Consider the following 17,281-nt stretch of genomic DNA (forward strand, 5'->3'; position numbering starts at 1 on the left):
TGTTTGAATAATTATAAGTTATCATGTAAGTGACAAAAAAAACCACCATAAACTGGACACGTGACCTGTAATCAATCTAAACTACTGGGAAAGCTGAGGCAGGAGGAGTGCAAGTTTGAGACCAGTCTTAGCAACTTAGCAAGACCCTGTTTCAAAATAAAAAATAGAAAGGAGCAGGGATGAAGTTCAGTACCAAGATAACAATAATAATAAATACAGGTACAGAAATACGAGACAGATTACTCTGTCACAAACCTGGAGCTGAACATGACTGGAATTCTTGGGAAGGATGACACAGAAGAAAGCCTTCCTTAAGGAAGCAACATTCAGCAGGAATGAAGAGAGGGTCTTTCAGTAGAAGTGAGGGCAATGTGGCTAGGAGACAAGGTATGAAGAAGGGCACAGTAACCTTGCAGAGTTACTGGTCCTCAGGATTAACAAGATCATTAAAGGACCATGAGTGTAGAAGTCGACTCAGTCCATCCTGGACCAGAAGTGGTTAAATCTCTGTATATAATTCAGAAACTCTATATAAGATAATTCAAAATGGTGAAATCTCTATATAAGATAGTGTATATACAGATACATCTCTATATTAAATATTTCGAGTTGGAGGGCTGGGAGTGTAGTTCAGTGGGAATGCTTAGAAGGCACAAGGCCCTGGGTTCAATTCCTAATGCTAAAAACCATGAAGATACATAGATATGTAGAGAGATAGAGAAAGAGATTTTTTTTTTATTTGTTGATGAACCTTTATTTTATTTATTTATTTATATGCAGTGCTGAGAATTGAACCCAATGCCTCACACATGCCAGGCAAGTGCTCTATCACTGAGCCACAGCTCCAGCCCCCCATGAAGATTTTAAAAATTAAAAAAAAGCAAAATGTAGTTAGTCATCTGTTGAGGCCAATTAAGAAAAAGAACTATAGTAAAAAAAGAGAAGAAGGTAGAAGAAAGTAAAAGAATATAGTAGTTCCTTATCCACCCTCAGTAGATGTCTGAAACCTTGACCATAAAGAGACCTATCTATATGTATTTTTTTCCCATACATACATGTCTATCATAAAGTTTAATTTATGAATTAGGCACAACAACTAATAATAAGAAAAATTATAACAATATATTGCTTTTATACTATAATAAAAGTTGTTTAAAACTTAGGAGTTGTTTATTTCTGGATATTTCCATTTAATAGTTTTGGATCACAGTTGACCAATGCTATCATTCAAATGTTGTTTGTTTCTCAAGGGTCCATGTGTCAGAAGCTTGGTTCTCAGTGTGGCTTCCATTAAGAGGTGGTAGAATCATCATAAGGTGGAGCCTCGTGGGAAATCTAGATCACTGCCCTCAATTAATGTAGATCTCCCAGGACCCTGGAAGATTGGTCCTTCCCCAGTCTCTCTGGCTTCCTGTCTCAAAATGTGATCTCCCTTTCTCACATGCTCTCCCTCCATGATGCCATCTGCTTGAGGTGACACAGCTTCAAGGGCCTTTGCCAGAGTCAATGACGTACTGTTTAGACTTCCCACCTCCAAAACTGTGAGTCAAAGAAACCTCTTTTCTTAAGGGCATGGTGGCAAATACCTGTAATCCCAGCAGCTCAGGAGGCTGAGACAGGAGGATCACAGGTTGAAAACCAGCCTCAGCAACTTCACAAGGCCCTGTCTCAAAATAAAAATAAATAAATTAATTAAAAGGGCTGGGGATGTGGCTCAGTGGTAAAGTACCTCTGGGTTCAATCTTTGGTAGCAATAAATAAATAATAAACACTTTTTTTCTTTATAAAGTATCCATCATTCCAGATATTTTGTTATATCAATGGAAAGCAAACTTATATGCACAGGTATGTGAAATCATGGAAAGCAAAACCACTATGGATGAGAGGGTATTCTTGTATCATTTCATTGCTAATTATTACTAATGGAAAAATATGAATCCAGAAATAGAATAAATTCTGTCTGGGAGAATTTCTTATTCCAACCAAAAAATTAACTGTTACTTTGGTCTCTGTCCAGGTTTTCTGTAATGACATTGTCTTTATAATAAAAAAAAAAATAGATTTTAAAAAAGTAAGCCAGGAGCAGTGGCACACCTATAATACCAGCAGCTCGGGAGGCTGAGGCAGGAGGATCATGAGTTCAAAGCCAGCTTCAGCAAAAGTGAGGTGCTAAGCAATTCAGAGAGACCTGCCTCTAAACAGAAATACAAAATAGAGCTGGGGATGTGGCTCAGTGGTTGAGTGCACTTGAGTTCAATCCCTAGTACCAAAACAAATAATAATAATAATAATAGAGGAAGAAATAAAAGTAAGTGGGAATCATAATTGTGGAGGGATTCAATGAAATGTTTTAAGCCCCCCCCCTTTTTTTTTTCTTTGTGGTGCTGGGGATGGAACCCAGGGTCTTGTACATGCAAGGCAAGCATTCTACCAACTGAGCTATATCCCCAGCCCCTGTTTTTTGTTTTTTGTTTAAACAGGGTCTCACTATATTGCCTAGACTGGCCTCCAACTACTGGACTCAAGGGATTCTCCTATTCAGCCTTCCAAGTAGCTGGGACTACACACAGGTGCAGCCTACCAGTTTAGAAATCCTAAACATAAACCAATAAGCCCAGCTACTTGGGAGGTTGGCAGGAGAATAGCAAGTTTCAGGACAGCCCAGGCAACCTAGCAAGACTGTCTAAAAAACCAAAAAGGGGTGGGGCTGTAACTCAGTGGTAGATTATCCTAAGCTCAATCCTCAATGCTTCCAAAAGAAAAAAGAAATCTTAAACCTAAGTGGGAAAAAAAAAAAACATAATAATAACTTTGAGCAAGAGAAACAGATGCAGGCCTCTGATTTCAAGTAGACATGGGAGCCCCATTTGTTCCTGTCTGAATGAAGCCCAGAGAGGTTTCGTACAGATGTTTTCCCTCAAGAAAACCAACTTGTTGAGAGTACATAGAGAAACAACAGTTGCCCTTCCAGCAGAAAAGGGAGAATAATGTGTCCTCTAAAAGTTAAACAAACTCTAGGTTCAATAACTAGTCATGTGGGGAAGTAAACCCAGGAGATAGTCATGAACACCTCTCAGAACTCGGATTCAGGTAACCACCACAAATCTCCAGGAGGCAGAATGAGACTGTGGAGTGTTAGGTAAGCAAAGCCTGAGGAACTATATTTGGGGATAGAATAGGGATGACCACACTGGATCTTTGAAACAGGAACTACTATACTAGTCATTCTAGAAAGCAAGGCTCTGAATTCTGAACCTGGCCTTGCTGCTCACAGCAGGGCAAGAATGATTCACCAGGATTCCCTTTGGTCTGCATCACATTCTCTCAAGCAACTATCTGGGCTCTGATTCCATGCACTGACAGGTTTCAGTCTAAGAATTAATGGTGTTGTGAACAACCAATAAAAAAAAAATTATGTAAAGGAAAAAAAAGAATTAATGGTGTAAAAGAGAAAAACAATGGTGTGGTCTTGTTACTTCCCCCAGACCCCTCAATAAAAAGGCAGAAGAGAAAGAAAACAAGACAGAGTTAAACCAAAAGACAGAGAACCGCCTCTCCTGTGGATCAGGTGGCGCTGTTTAAGCCAAGGCTGATATCTGGCCAACAACCCTCATTAGTTGGGGCAGAGAATAAATATCTTCCCACAAAGGAATGTGGGTACTCTCCAGTAGATTCACCAGCCAGCACACCTTAGAATTAGTTACTTAGCTGCCACAAAACATGCTAGATTTTTGTGGCAAAGAACTATCATTTTAATTGAACAGCTTCATAAAATGTTGGCTTACATTTTAATATAGTCCTCTCTTGGTATTCAAGGGGAACTGGTTCCAGGATCCCCTGAAGATACTCAAATCTACAAATGCTCAAGTCCCTTATATAAAATGGCATAGTATTTGCATATTGCATATGCAATCCTCATGTATACTTTAAATCCTCTCTAGATTGCTTATAGCATCTAATACAATGTAAATGCTATGTAAATAATATTATACTACATTATTTAGGGAGTAAGGAAAAATTTGTACATGTTCAGTACAGATGCAATTTTTTTTTCAAATATTTTCAAGCTGAGGTTGGTTGAGTGGGTGTAGAATCTACAGATATGGAGGGTGGACTTCAATCATTTATTGAGCATCAGGCACAATCCTAGGCACTTCTGCACCCTTTAATCCATTAAGTTCTCACAGCTTACCTATGACATGGACATATTATCCTTGTTTTATGGATGAAGAAACAAGCAGAAGAGACTGACCAAGAAGAGTTGAGTTTGTAGGAACAAAGCTAACATTTGAGTCCAAATCTGCTTCCAAGGTTTATGAAGTCTTATGCTTTGCATATAAATGAGGAGCATGTCCACTTGGCCAGCACGGTTGCATTAGCAGGTGATGTGTTTCATAACATCCACCATTTCTTAGACACAGATGATGTGATAGACTAAAAACAAGAATGAGACCATTGTAAGGAATTCTGAAAGAAAGGTGCACATCACATAAGGCTGCAGTACAAGACAATCATCGCCAATAACAATGTTTCTATCAACATTAGGTCACGTATACAACAGGGGTCCCCTAAGATTATATTGCCAGTTTCTGGTCTGGAGTGTAAAGAGCTGGGAAGTCATGAATCCCATCCTAACAGGAAAATCTTAACAAACTGAAACCTCTTCTTATATCCAGCAGAGAATTTAGGGTCATAAGACAAACTGCTGCCCCATAAGTTGGAGACAGGTAGATAGAAAGAATCACTTCTTGAATTACTACTGGAGTAATAACCTCTGTGGGAACCAGTACTAGGATAGAAAACCTTAAACTGTAATTACTGAATGTCCAGAGGCTCTGTCTGGGTAGTTTAATAAGAGTTAAAAATTCCAGTAGGCCCAATCTTGCAGGGAGGTCCCCAGATTTTTTTAAATTCTATCTCCAGGAAGTCCTATCAGGTTTTCAATCTAAAGAGGAAAACCCCTTCATAACTCTGGCAAGGTGAAGGGGAAATTAGAGATTTTGAAATATGCCAGAGCATTCTTTCTTAACGAGGCCTGCCTCAAGAGAAATAAGTTTACCAGAGCCCAAGAGTTTAGCTGGACTCTGACTTAATGCTAATTTACAGCTTAATTTAACTCTAGCCTTATGAGAGTTTAAATATCCTGGGGGAAGGGAAATACCCCTCCTCCAGCACCCTCTCACTCTCCCGACCCACTGAAGGAGGAAATTGGAATGTATGCTGTGATGGTCACAGGCCAGGTGGACACTCACTAAAACTGAGGCTTAAGGAGCTAGAAAAGGTGCCTCCTGCTCCCACATCTTGCTAGCACCTCAACAGGGCTCCGTGCAATGAGGAAGACAAAACTAAGAACACCAGAAGAAATTTAGTGTCTGATATCTACAGCCTCACTCCTAGCCAGGTAAACATAAAATGTCAAAAAAAGGCATTTTCCCCTTGGTTCCTTATGTAAAACCCAGTACATAGTATTTGGCTTTCAACAATAAAGAAAATAAGGCACCCAAAAAGACAGAAAATATTTTGAAGAAACAAAGCAAGCATTAGAATAAGACTCAGATATGGCAGATATGCTGGAATTATCAGATTGTGAACTTAAGAAATACGTGATTAATATGTGAGTGGTACTAATGGAATAAGTGAAAAGTACACAATAAGGCAGAGAACCTAAATATAGAAATGGAAAGGTGTTTTTTTTTTAACTTAAAGATCAAAAAGAAATGCCAGAAAGAAAGAAAGAATGCCTTTTATGGGCTCCTCAAGATACTGGATACCACCAATGAAAGATTCAGGGTGCTACCAATAGAGTATTCAAAAACATTAGGCAAAAAATAAATAAATTAATAATAATAATAATAGTATTGCAAGGAGCTAGCTGCACACTGTAATCCCAGCAATGCAAGAGGCTGAGGCAGGAGGATTGCAAGTTGGAGGCCAACCTGGATGACTTTGTAAGACCCTGTCTCAAAATAAAATAAGGAAAGTTGAGGACGTAGCTCAGTGGTAGAGTGCCCCTAGGTTCAATTCACAGTGTCACAAAACTTATAATGATGACGACAATGATGATATTAGAAGGAGAGATAGACGAATCCACTCTATTAGCAACGGACACATTTGGCTGTCAGACAATCAATCAGCAGGACACAGTTGAGTGGAGCAGCACCATCTATCAGCTGAATCTAATTGGCATCTACAGACTGTCTTTCACCCGCAGAACACAAATTCTTCTCAAACTCACACAGAATATTCACCAAGATAGGCCACATTGCTCGCCATAAAACACACTTTAAGAAATTTAAAAGAATGTAAATCACCCAAAACATGCTATCAGATGACAACAGAATTAAACTAGAAATCAATAACCAAAAAAAAATCCAAGAAACCTCCAAAACAACACACTTCTAAATAACTCATAAATCAGTCTCAAGGGAATTTATGTATTTATTATTTTTCTTCTTTTTTCAGCTTTTTTCTTTCTTTCATTTCATTTATTTATTTTGGCACTTTGGGGTTTTTTTTTCAATTTTCACAAGAGAAATTCAAAAATATTTCAAATTAGGGTTGGGGTGTGGCTTAGTAGCACAACACTTGCCTAGTATGCTCCAAGCCTTGGGTTCAATCCCCAGCACCACAAAAGAAAAAACTGCTAAATGGAAATGAAAATGCAAGTTATCAACATTTGAGAGACACAAGAGTGATGTTTAGAAGGAAATTTGCAGCATTGAATGCATATATTAGGAAAAAAGGAAGATCTAAATAATCGAAGCTTCCACTTTAGGAAACTAGAAAAAGAAAAGCAAATTACACCCAATGGAAGGGGGGATGTTCTAAAAACTAGAGAAAGGAAATAAAATGCATAACAAAGAAAGCAAAAATTAATGAAATAAAGAACCAAAAAAAAATGGATTCGATTAAGTCAAAATCTTTAATTTGGGGGGAAAGTAACAAAATAGACAAATTACTACTTATATTTGCTTGATAAAAAAAGGGATAAAGTACAAATGAACAAAATAAGAAATAGTAAATGTTGAAATAAACATTGAAACAGAAAATATTTTGAGACCCCAAGGAACTACTTTTTTACTTGTTTGTTTTTTGTGTGTTTGTTTGGTACCAGGGATTGAACCCAGTGGTGCTCAACCACTAAACCACATCTCCAGCCCCTTTTTATATTTTATTTAGATACAAGGTCTCTCTAAGTTTTTTAGGGCCTTGAATAATTGCTATTTGACTTTTGAACTTGCAGACCTCCTGCCTCAGCCTTCTGAGCTGTTGTGATTACAAGTGTGCACTGGCGGGAACTACTTTTTAGACCTCTTTTAAAATATTGCAAGCTATTATGAATTAACTTCCTAGAGAAACACATTTAGAGATAGAAAATTTAAGCAGACCAATTTCTCTAGAAGAAACAGGGGAAAATATCAAGGAATTTCCACAAAAAATATGAACAAATAGATTCAATACTTCATAAATTTTTCGAGAGCACTGAAAATGAAGGAAAAATTATTTTATAAGAGAAATATAACATTGACACCTAAAGCTGGTAAAGATGTGGAATTAGCACACCACATTTATAAATCTAAGATGAAAAATCATGTTTCCAAAGACTCTGAAAAAGTCTTTGACAAAGTTCCTTAATTGTTTCTATTAAAAACATTCAAGAGTTGGATGCAGTGGCACATGCCTGTAATCCCAGGGACCCTGGAGGTTGAGACAGAAGGATCTTGAGTTCAAGACCAGCCTCAGCAACTTAGCAAAGCCATAAGCAACTTACAGAGACCCTGTCTCAAACTAAAAAAATAAAAAGGGCTAGGGATATGGCTCAGTGGTAGAATACTTAGCACAAGGCTCTTGATTTAATCCTCAACAACACAAAGAATAAAAACCAAAACAAAACAACCAAGAAAAAAGCAACACTCAAGAAAAGAGGAATTGATACTATTCTTCAGTAGATAAATGCATATGTACTTGTATACACACACCCCTTAGTGCAAAAGCCAAAATCTCATTTAATGGAAAAAGGAACTTTCCACAAAGATCATGATCAAGGCAAATTCATCTGCCATCTTCACTAGTAATCAATGTTATACTAGAGATATTAGCCAATGAAATTAGATAATAGGAATTAACTAGATGCATGAGAGTGGAAAACAAATCTATATTTTGTAGAATATATAAATGTACTAGAAAAATCCTAGAAAATCAATGATAAAAGTAATAATTCAATAAAGTAGCCGACTATAAAATTATCATATAAAAGAAATACCCTTTACATATGCAAATTATAGCCAGCTAGAATATATGATGGTAGAGAAAAATCCCATTTGCATGGCATTAAAGAAGATAAAGTACTTAGGAATAAATTTAAGAGAAAGTGTGCAAAATCTTCATGAGGTAAACATCAAATACATAAAAAGAAAGACGTTTCTTATTCTTGGATAGAATGATACAATATGAAAAAGGTGTCAGATCTCCCTAAATTAATTTATAAATTTAATGCACTCCCAATAAAAATGCCCACAAGGTTTTTTATTTTTATTTTTCAAAAATGGAACTAGAAAAGTTGATGCTAAACTTTGTATGGAAAAATAAATATGTAATTCAAGAATATTCAGGAAAAAGTTGGAGGTATAGTTCAATGGTAGAGTACTTGCTTAGTATGCATGAGGCCTTGGGCTCAGTTCCTAGCACCAAAGGAAAGAACAAAATTATACTCAGGAAAACACTAAAAAGGAAAATATAAAGCTGACTAGCCCTATTAGACACTAAAACATTTTCTAAAATCCCTGTAAAACAGTATGGTGTGGTGCTAGCACTTGTACAAGGCAGCAAGTCTATCATAGTTTGTCAAGTCTGTCATAGAAAAATCAGAAATAATTTTAGATACATATGGAACTACAGTATAAAATAAAGGTAGCAAATCAAATCACTAGGACAAAAAATGTAGTCTTAAATAAATGATCCTGGGACAACTGGTTAGCCATTTGGGAAAAGATAAAATTGAGCTATATCTCACACCTATTCAAGAATAAACTGCAAATGATCCAGGATCTAAATATAAACTGAGCTCCTACAAGTGTTAGGAGAACACTAGGCAAATTTCTATTTAGCTGCTGTGTATGTATGTGAGTGTGTGTGTGTGTGTGTGTGTGTGTGTGTAAGGTTTCTAAGAATAACTCAAAATCCAGATTCACTAAAAGAAATGTTTTTTAAAAAAAATTGATAAATTTGATTAAATTAAAACCCAAAACACTAAGATTATTTGTATGATATTTATTTGGTGATATCACCATAAACAAAGTTAAAATGCAACCAACACATTTAATGAAAATATTTGTATCATATATTACAGATAAAAGGCCAGTATATTAGTAGATAAATAACATAAAAATTGTGGGGAAGCCCCATATGGTGGCACACACCTGTAATCCCAGTGTCTCGAGAAGCTGAGACAAGAGGATTGCAAGTTCAAAACCAGCTTCAGCAATTTATCAAGGCCCTAAGAAACTCAGCAAGACCCTGTCTCTAAATAAAATATAAAATAGGGCTGAGAATGTGGCTCAGTAGTTGAGTGCCCCAGAGTTCCATCCCTGGAACCAAAAAAAAAAAGAAAGAAAAAATGAGGAGAAATTTTTAAAATCCAATAGAAAAATTGACAAAAGAACAGGAAATTCAAATAAATATGTATGAAAAAATAATATATATGAAAATGAAAAAAATTTCAATCTAGTTTATAAGAGTAATGTCAATTTATTTTTTTAATATTTATTTTTTAGTTATAGGTGGACACAATATCTTTATTTTATAATTTATGTGGTGCTGAGGATTGAACCCAGTGCCTCAAGCATGTTAGGCGAGCGCTTTATCTCTGAGCCCCAGCCCCAGCCCCAGCCCCAGAAATGTCAATTTAAACTACACTAAATATCACTTCTCATCCATCACACTGGCAAATTTAAAAAATATGTAATAGTATACTCTGATGGTGAGGTGGTAGATAAACAAGCATCTTATACGTTGCTGGGATTATGAATTAGGACCACCCTTACAGAGGGGAGATTTGGCAGTATTTAAGAAAGCTACACAAACATTTACCTTTGTAACTGGCAATCTCATTTCTACAAATTTATGCTGAAGATATACTTCCAACAATGAAAAGATAGATTGCACAAGTTTCATTATTGAAGCATTGTTTGCAATTGCAGAATATTTTAAACAACCTAAATGCTGCACACGTAAGAGAATTTAAATGAAATATGGTACAATTGCTGCTATGGTTTAGATATGAGGTATACAACTAACGCTCAAGTGTGAAACAATGCAAGAATTTTCAGAGGTGAAATGATTAGATTATGAGAGGTGTAACCTAATTGGTGGATTAATTCACTGATGGATTAACTGGGCAGTAATTGTAGGCAAGTAGGGTGTGTCTGGAGGAAGTAAGTCACTGGGGGTGTGACTTTGGGGTTTATATTTTGTCCCTGGTGAGTAGAGCTCTCTCTGCTTCCTGGTTGTCTTGTCCTGAGCTGCTTCCTCATGCCATGCCCTTCCAACATAATGTACAGTTCCACCTTAGGCCTAGAGCTATGCAGTCAGCCAGCCACAGACTGAACAGCTGAAACTGCGAGCCAGAACAAACTTTTCCTCCTTTCAATTTTTCTTGTCAGGTGTTTTGGCCACAACAACGAAAAACTGACTAAAACAGTTGCACAATGGACCACTCTGAAGTTGTAAAGAATGAGGAAGTGGGCTAGGGGTATAACTCAGTGATATAGCTCCTGTGTGAGGTCCTGGGTTCTATCCCCTGTATGAGAGAGAGAAAGATGGAGATAGAGATGGAGATAGAGATAGAGATAGAGAGAGAGAATGAGAAAGACCTGTATGAAATGGTATGAATTGGTATGATGATCCAGAATTTATTTTGATGTTTAAAAAAGTGGAAAATATTACCTACTACATTGTTGTGTAAGAAAAAAGAAAAATAAGAAAATACACATATATCCACTTATTTGAATAAAAAAAGAAATACAAGCAAAATAAGCTATATACTGAGATATGATACCTATAGGGAATGTCAGGAAATGGATGAAAAGACAAAGGAAGTAGGAGTGAGAAAAAACTTTTCTAAATATAACTTTTTTGTACAGTCTAAATTTTGTAATCATGTTAGTGTTTTACATATTCAAAAAAAGATAAATAAAATCAACAATAGGGAAGATTTTGATACATAAAAAGCCCAAATGAATCAAACTACTTATCAAATGAATAACATAACCACACTGAAGGATCATTAGGGAAAGAACCCAAGTAATATTTGAACATAAGATTAGGACTCAATGCCCTCAGGTTACAAAACAACCCTAAACAAATAGCAAACTATAATCAGAAACCTTTCTTTTCACAGCAGCATAAATTAGTACTTCCGAACTACTTCATGCACATTTTAGGACTGAGCAAATAGGAAAATATCCTGTGAAAAAATGGTTGCCAGTTTTCTCATTCTCCGAGAAGAAAGTTGTAAATATGAAAGGAAGGGCAAAATAAATCCTACACATAGAATATCTATGAATAGCTTCATAGATAATATTAAAATAAATGGAGATGTAGAAAGGTGTGTATGTGACTAAAATATTCAACAAGAACGTTTTAGAGGAAGAAAAGTTTATTTGGGACTCATAGCTTCTAGGTTTAGTCCATAGTCAGCCAACTCCATTATTCTGGGCCCAAAGTGAGCTACATCATCATCAAGGAAGGACATGGCAGAGAAAAGCTGTTCCACTCATGGTGGCCAGGAAGCAGGGAGAGCTAGAAGAAGGGGCATAGAGAAGATGAACTCTTCCAGGGCATGCCTCCAGGGACCCGCCTCCTCCAGCCATGACCCATCTGCTTACCACCCAGTTAGTCCATTCAAACTAGGATGAACTACTTATGTTACACCCCTCACAATCCAACAATTTCACCCCTGAATGTTCCTTCATTAACACAGGAGCGTTTGGGGAAGTCCTCAGATCCAAACCATAACAATGGACATGTGTGTAGACTGGCCACATAATGCTACCTCCTCTATTTCATTCCATCGGTGTATTTTTCTGCTTCTATTCCTACTGTACTCCTTTTATGAATTATCTTTGATGTTTTTGTTTCATTATTCCATGATATTTTACCATTTATCAATTTTCATAAAAAGTCTGGTTAAGAATCTGATTTAAGGGCTGGGGTTGTGGCTCAGATGTAGAGCGCTTGCCTAGTACGTGTGAGGCCCTGGGTTTGATCCTCAGCACCACATAAAAATAAACAAATAAAATAAAGGTATTGTGTCCAACTACAACACAAAAAAATAAATATTAAAAATAATCTGCTTTTAAAATAGATTAATATAATGACTAATACAGGCAAATTGACATCTTTTTTCAGGTAATCTCCACACATTTCTTGGCTTTATTTTTTGCCATATTATATTTTCAGTGCTATTATAAATAGTATTTGTTTCAATTTTCAAATATTTGATGCTAGTATATAAAAGTATATTTGTACATAAGAGGAAAGTTTTTCACTTACATGCTATCTTGACCAAATGAGTGGAGTTTGATAGTAATCCTTGCTACATGTAAGGGGGCGGGGAGGAGAAGTGGAAGAAGGAAAAGAAGGGGATGAAGGAGAAGGAGGAGGAAGAGGGGGAAAATATTGTATTGTACACCCATGCTAAATTCACTCATTAGTTCTAGGAGCTTTTTCTGAAGGTTCCATGAGATTTTTAAACTCAGTCACATCATCTGCAAGTAAAGGTAGTTTATTCCTTTCATTTCAGTCTATATGAGTTTTTCTTACCTTATTGCATTGACTAGAGCTTCTAGTACATTGCCAAGTAGAAGTGGTGGGATTGGACACAATCAGTTTCTGATCTTAGGGGAAAACATTGTTTTTCAACACTAAATGCTTTTTTTTTTTTTTTTTTTTGGTAGATATCCTCTACTGTTCTGAGAAATTTTCATGCACTCCTGATTTCCTGAGAATTTTTATCATGAGAATGCTGAATTTTGTCAAATGCATCTATTGAGACAAACACATGGTTTTTCAGTATGTTTAATTATATCAATTGATTTTTTCAAATGGTAAACCAATCTTGAAATCCTGGGACAAAATCCACTTAGTCATGATAATATCCCTTTTGTGGATTTTTAAATTTGATTTGTTAGGATTTTGTTAAGAAATTTTGCATGTTTATAAAAGATATTAGTTTGCACTTTTCTTCAAAGGTCTCTGTTATCAAAATAATACTTTCTTCATAGAGTAATTTCCGGGGGGTGGATTTTGTGCAGTTTTTTCATAGCATTCACTTGCTGTCTTTTTAATAACTGTAGAATTTGTAGTAATATCACCTCTCTCATTCCCAATATTGGTAATTTGTGTTGCTCTTCTCAAAGAACCAGATTTTAGTTTCATTGATTTTCTGTATTGTTTTACCCCATTGATTTCCTGCTTTGATTTTCATTACCTCTTCTCTTTAATTTGCTTTCTCTTTCATTTGATCTTTTTCTGGTGTCTTAAAATGGAAGTAGAGGTTACTGATTGGAGTTTTTCTCTTCTGGTATAGTTTAATGGTATACCCTGGCATACTTTTCTGTAAATGCTGTGCTGGTTGCATTCCTCAAATTTTGCTGTTGATTTTTGTTCTGGTTTTGTGATGATTGGCTAGAAGCACGGTTCAGGTAAACAAAAGTTTATTATATTCAGAAGTCCTAGAAACCAGTGGCATGTCACATCATGAGCCACATGGGGAAGATACACGATGGTCAGTCTGTAGAAACTGGAGTAAAAGGAAAGTCCAAGAGTTTTTCTTAAGAGTTTTCTTGGGAAAGGCAAGATATTTCAGGGTAAACATTTTACGATTGGCTAGTATAAATAATTTTGTTGGGCTCTAAACTATAGTGATGGTCCCTAGGTGTCTGGCACCTGGCACTAGTATGACTAAGAGGAATATTGCTTCCTGAAGTGTGTGGATCAGACAGAAGTGTGGCTCTGGGATTGGTCAGTGTGTGTGTCTGACCATGCTAATGTCTGGCCTGCTATGGCTAGGCCTTCACTATCTCAGAGTAAGATGTCAACACATAAAATATAGAAAAAAATATAAACAATACAGTTTTCATTTTCACTCAATTCAAAATATTAATTTCCTGTTTGATTCTTTCTTTAGAAAATAATAATTTTCCTTATTAGGGGTTTCCAGAAAAACAGAACCAATGGAGTACATATAGAAAGACATTTATAATGAGGGACTGGCTCATGTGATTATGGAGGCTGAGAAGTCTCCACAATCCTCCAACTGCAAGCAGAAAAGCCAGTGGGTAGTTGCATTCCATGTCTGAAGGATCAAGAACAAAGAGAACAAATTATGTGAAGTCCCAGTAGGAGTGTGAAGGCCCAGTGCCAGGAAGCTGATAATGGAAGCTCCAGCCACGCCAAGAGGCAACTCCGTTCTTCCTCTCCCTTTCTGTTCTTTCTGGTTTGTTGAATCATGCCCATCAACATTGGCAGGGAAATCTTCTCTATTTAATCTATCAATTCAAATGCTGATCTCTTCTAAAAACACCCTCACAGACACACCAAGAAATAATGTTCTATCAGATATCTGGTCACCCCTTAGCCTAGTGAACACAAAATTAACCATCACATTTTCCAAATATTTAGGGGGTTCCCAGAGATGATTCTTTATTTTTAATTGGATTCCACTGTGGTCACAGAACATAACTTGTATGACTTAAATCCTTTTAAGTTTATTGGGACTTATAAATGGTCTGAAATTGACTCTATCTTTTCAAATGGTCTGGGTCATTGAAAAAAATTCTTATTCTGGTATTATTGGTGGAGTATTCTACAATGTTCAAGTCTTTAAAATATTTACTGGTTTTGGTCTACTTATTCTAGCAATCTACTGAAAAAACTCCTAGAACTAACAAGTGAATTTAGCATGGTTGCAGAATATGGTATTGAGAAATAAAAAATCAACTGTTTCTATACTAGCAACAAACATTTGGAAATTTAGAGAATATAAAGGACCTTGTGCCAGGTGTGGTGGCACATACCTGTAATCTCAGGGGCTCAGGAGGCCAAGGCAGGAGGATCGTGAGTTCAAAGCCAGGCTCAGCAACTGGCAAGGCGCTAAACTCAGTAAGACCCTGTTCTCTAAATAAAAATACAAAATAGGGCTGAGGATGTGGCTCAGTGGCTGAGTGCTCTTGAATTCAATCCCTGGTACCCCCCACCAAAAGGAGCTTGTTCCACAGTAGATGAATAAAAACAAATTAGGACTTGGTAAACTATTTTGAAAGGATTACTGCAAGGGGGGACCATTTCATTGGGACTTATGTCTGTCTAAAGAGGCAAAATGGATTTACTTATAGGGAGGAAGAAACAAGTTGAAAGAGGGTTAGAGTCAGGCATGGTTGTACAAGCCTGTAGGCAGAAAGTTTGAAGCCAGCCTCAATAACTTAGCAAGATCTTATCTCAAATTTTTAAAAAGGGATGTAGCTCAGTGATAGAATGGCCCTGGGTTTGATTCCCAGTACCACAAAAATAAAAGAAAAAGGATGACAGGTAATTAGGGTGACAAACTGGGTGGCACTGTCAGATCACATAATGATTTATTCTGAAGGCAAGTCTATTTTCAGGAGGCAGAGGGTGGGTCAAAATTCGGGGGTTTGAGGAAAGAAGAGAATCTCCACCAAAATTTGGTTTTGATCTAATTAATCAGTAGGGGAAGACAAGAACTTTTATCATCTATGAAGCCAAGAACAGGAATTCAAAAGGCCTGTCTAGCCTTATCTCAAGGTAAAAAAAAGGGGGATGCCTGTGAGTCTTACATACAAGGAAGGGTGATTCTTTGCAGTAAGTTTTTTTCCAGAATTAAGGGGAGCAATTGGGCTCGGGTTGTGGCTCAGTTGGTAGAATGCTTGTCTCATATGTGTGGAGCACTGGGTTGGATCCTCAGCACCACACAAGTAAATAAGATAAATTTAAAAAAAAAGAAATTGTGTCTATCTACAATTTTAAAAAAACAACAGCAATTCCTTTAAATGTTTCTCCTTTGTTTGTGTGGTGCAGGGGATTGAACCCAGGGCCTGTACACGCTAGACAAGTGCTCTATACTAAGCTACACCCCCATCCCTACTTTCAAGGATCAGAGGGCTCAGGTAAAAATCATCATCATAAGTCAAGAAGTCAGCAGTCAAGAAATCCATGAGCACAAGAACAAGAAATGGGAAAATACAGAATGTATGTGGTAATGTTTTGAATATTTCAAGAACAAGGCATGACAGACGAGATTGAAGATAATGGGTGTTTTAATCAAGTTCACATCTGGTTGCCAGCACACCAGGGCTGCCAGGCAAGCCCATAGGGCTCGACATGCCTGCCTGTACACAGAACTGTCTAGCTGCCTAGGGCCTTCTCTCCTTGCATATGGGGGCTACTGCCATCTCCTGGGATTCACACAGACAGTCCTACCTGCCGGGCAACACCAATGCCTGACCTGACTCTGAGAATGTGCTTGTTTCCAAAGATCAGCTCCTGAAGTGGAATGTGGAGAAGGCAGCCCTTCAAAAGTCCCCTAATGTCAGACACTGTCTCCTCCCTGGGCAGGGCCTGTGGCTGCTTTACAGAGCACAGTTTAGGTGTGCTGGTGCTGGTAACATAAAAATAGAATGCTGCTGCTGCTGTGGCTGAGCTGCAGGGCCTCCACAGTCACTCTGGAGGCTTTATTTAGTGCAGGCTTCAAAACTTCCCAGGTGTGAACACTATTTACTGTTAGAACAGCTTCCTTCTCAGAATACAAGTTTTTACCTTGTGCATGCCTATCCTACCTTCCACAAAACAATTGTGCTCTGCCTTTCTTGTCCTCAACACATTTTCTTTCACACCAGGAACAAGACAGAAAAGCTCAGACAGCTTTAAGAATAAAGGAACTCACCATTTAGGATTCAAGGGTTCTAAAGTGCCCTTAGAAGAACTCAACCTCCTAGAATATCTAAAACATGTTTTGGGGGAGAAATAAGAGATGGTTCTCTCAGAATGAAGCACCAGGAGCCCTGTACATAGAGGCTTCCAGGAGGTGATGGCTTTTAAACTGCAGGCTTTTAACCTGGAAGGCCTACATGTTGTGGGTATCTACCACAAACCAGCCCATGGAGCGCAGTGAGGGCCACAGAAGAGAGCTATAGAAACCGAAGCCCCAAGCTGATACACCAGAACACACAAACAGGGTCCAATGCCAACTTCTCAAGCCCCAATT

Source organism: Spermophilus citellus (genome assembly GCF_964194105.1).
Source record: "Spermophilus citellus genome assembly, chromosome: 11".
In the NCBI taxonomy this organism is placed as follows: Eukaryota; Metazoa; Chordata; class Mammalia; order Rodentia; family Sciuridae; genus Spermophilus; species Spermophilus citellus.